The following is a 2,803-nucleotide window of genomic DNA, read 5'->3' as shown; positions in this document are numbered from 1 at the left end:
CCAGATTCGATTCTCGGCTCTTGCATCTTGAATTTTAGCTATGATTATTATATTACTGCATAATGTTCACACTTGGGTTTGTTACAATATATCATTTAACTTTATAGATTTCACGAGTGTCGAGCTTTTTGTTTTTAAATCGAATGGTGAAACAAAAAGTTAAAGGGCTTCAGATGAGGTGAAACTAAGAGTTAAGGGCTTCAGAATAACTGCATGACCAAAATACGAGTAAGTTATGAATATGCCTCAAGGTACATGCACCAGTGGTCTAGTGGTAGAATAGTACCCTGCCACGATGTAGACCCGAATTCAATTCTCGGCTCTTGCATCTTGAAGATTAGCTATGATTATTATATTAGTGCATAATGTTCAAACTTGGGTTTGTTACAATATATCATTTAACGAGTAGCACTATCGAGCTTTTTATTTTTTGTTCGAGAGGTGAAACAAAAAGTTAAGGGCTTCATAAAAACAAAACTGCATGACCAAAATATGTGTACTTTATGGAGTACCCGTCCACGATACGGACCGGAGTTGTATTCTCGACTGGTGCATCTTGAAGATTAGCTATGATGATATTAATTAATAATGTTTAAACTTGTGTTTGTCACAATATCGTTTATATTTATAGATTTCACGAGTAGCACTATCGAGCTTTTTTTTTTTTTGAAATCGTGAGGTTAAACTAAAAGTTGAGGGCTTTAGAAGAACTGCATGACCAAAATACGAGTATGTTATGGATATGCCTAAAGGAACATGCATCAGTTGTCTAGTGGTAGAATAGTACTCTGCCACGGTATAGACTAGAGTTTTATTCTCGGCTGGTGCATTTTGATGATTGGCAATGCTGATATTAGTGCATAATGTTCAAACTTGGGTTTGTCCCAAAATCGTTTATATTTATAGAATTTACGAGTAGCACTTTCGAGCTTTTTCTTTTTTTAAATCGCGAGGTGAAACTAAACGTTAAGGGCTTCTGAAGAACTGCATGACCAAAATACGAGTATGTTATGGATATGCCTGAAGGTACATGCACTAGTGGTCTAGTAGTAGAATTGTACCCTGCCACGATGTAGACCCAGATTCGATTCTCGGCTCTTGCATCTTGAATTTTAGCTATGATTATTATATTACTGCATAATGTTCACACTTGGGTTTGTTACAATATATCATTTAACTTTATAGATTTCACGAGTGTCGAGCTTTTTGTTTTTAAATCAAATGGTGAAACAAAAAGTTAAAGGGCTTCAGATGAGGTGAAACTAAGAGTTAAGGGCTTCAGAATAACTGCATGACCAAAATACGAGTAAGTTATGAATATGCCTCAAGGTACATGCACCAGTGGTCTAGTGGTAGAATAGTACCCTGCCACGATGTAGACCCGAATTCAATTCTCGGCTCTTGCATCTTGAAGATTAGCTATGATTATTATATTAGTGCATAATGTTCAAAATTGGGTTTGGTACAATATTTCTTTTAACTTTATTGATTTCACGAGTAGCACTATCGAGCTTTTTGTTTTTATATCGAGATGTGAAACAAAAAGTTAAGGGCTTCAGAAGAACTGCATGACCAAAATATGTGTACTGTATGGAGTACCTTGCCACGATACGGACCCGAGTTCGATTCTCGACTGGTGCATCTTGAAGATTAGCTATAATGATATTAATGCATAATGTTCAAACTTGGGTTTGTCACAATATCGTTTATATTTACAGATTTCACGAGTAGCATTATCGAGCTTTTTTTTTTTTTTTTAAATCGTGAGGTGAAACTAAAAGCTAAGGGCTTCAGTAGAACTATATGACAAAAATACGAGTACGTTATGGATATACCTAAAGGTACCTGCATCAGTGGTCTAGTGGTAGAATAGTACCCTGCCACGGTACAGACCCGAGTTCGATTCTCGGCTGGTGCATCTTGTGAAGATTGACAATGTTGAATATTAGTGCAAAATGTTGAAACTTGTGTTTGTTACAACATTGTTTATATTTATAAATTTCACGAGTAGGACTATCAAGCTTTTTGTTTCACTAAAAGTGAAAAGCTTCGGAAGAACTGCATGACCAAAATACGAGTACGTTATGGATCTTCTTTAAGGTAGATGCACTAGTGGTCTATTGGTAGAATAGTATCCTGCCATGATATAGACCCGAGTTCGATTCTCGGTTGGAGCATCTTGAAGATTAGCAATGTTGATATGAGGTACATCCCTGAGTTCGATTTTATGTTGGAGCAATGATGATCCCTAAACTATTATTTTTTTAAGGTAGAAGTTATATCAAAACTATAATTATAATAATTTTTTAGTTTAAAAAATAAAAGATCAAAGATTTGAGTTTTTCTCATAATAAATTTATTAAAACAATATTGTTATGGATGGAAAATAGATAACATGAGTTTAAATAGTGCCCTTGTCTAACCTAAGGATCATTAAAAATAACATGAATGCAACTACCTTAACTTTGGTTCCTTGGCCTTCAAAGCGACGTTGTCATCTGTAAATGGGTGTCTTACCTTTACATGAAAATAAGAGTAGCACATGGTTTGAGTACTTTAATAAATACTCAATAAGTAACCTCACTATTAGGGTCGGAAAATGAATCATGTGTAATATAGTTGGACCTATCCTTTCATAAATGCATTGTGTCATGGGTTTGGGCTTTGCTTTTCAGTCCGAGTAGGGTTGAATATGTTGTACTATCCTACACACGACCCATGAATGTGCACATTGGCCACTAGGTAGGCTCGTATAAGAGTACTCTGTGGGCTGGCTCGTCGAGCTTGTGCACACTCACACTAC

At 35.8% G+C, this 2,803-nt stretch overlaps 1 non-coding gene across 1 annotated transcript; it reads left to right on the top strand.

Moving 5' to 3' along the window:
• The first annotated feature begins 1,847 nt into the window (after positions 1-1,847).
• On the top strand, positions 1,848-1,918 carry TRNAG-GCC. Its single transcript has one exon. It is a non-coding gene; the product is annotated as a tRNA-Gly (tRNA).
• The last annotated feature ends 885 nt before the right edge of the window (positions 1,919-2,803 follow it).

This window comes from Cucurbita moschata, unplaced genomic scaffold (genome assembly GCF_002738365.1).
Source record: "Cucurbita moschata cultivar Rifu unplaced genomic scaffold, Cmos_1.0 Cmo_Scf00160, whole genome shotgun sequence".
Lineage (NCBI taxonomy): Eukaryota > Viridiplantae > Streptophyta > Magnoliopsida > Cucurbitales > Cucurbitaceae > Cucurbita > Cucurbita moschata.
This window is presented reverse-complemented; position numbering and strand designations above follow the sequence as displayed.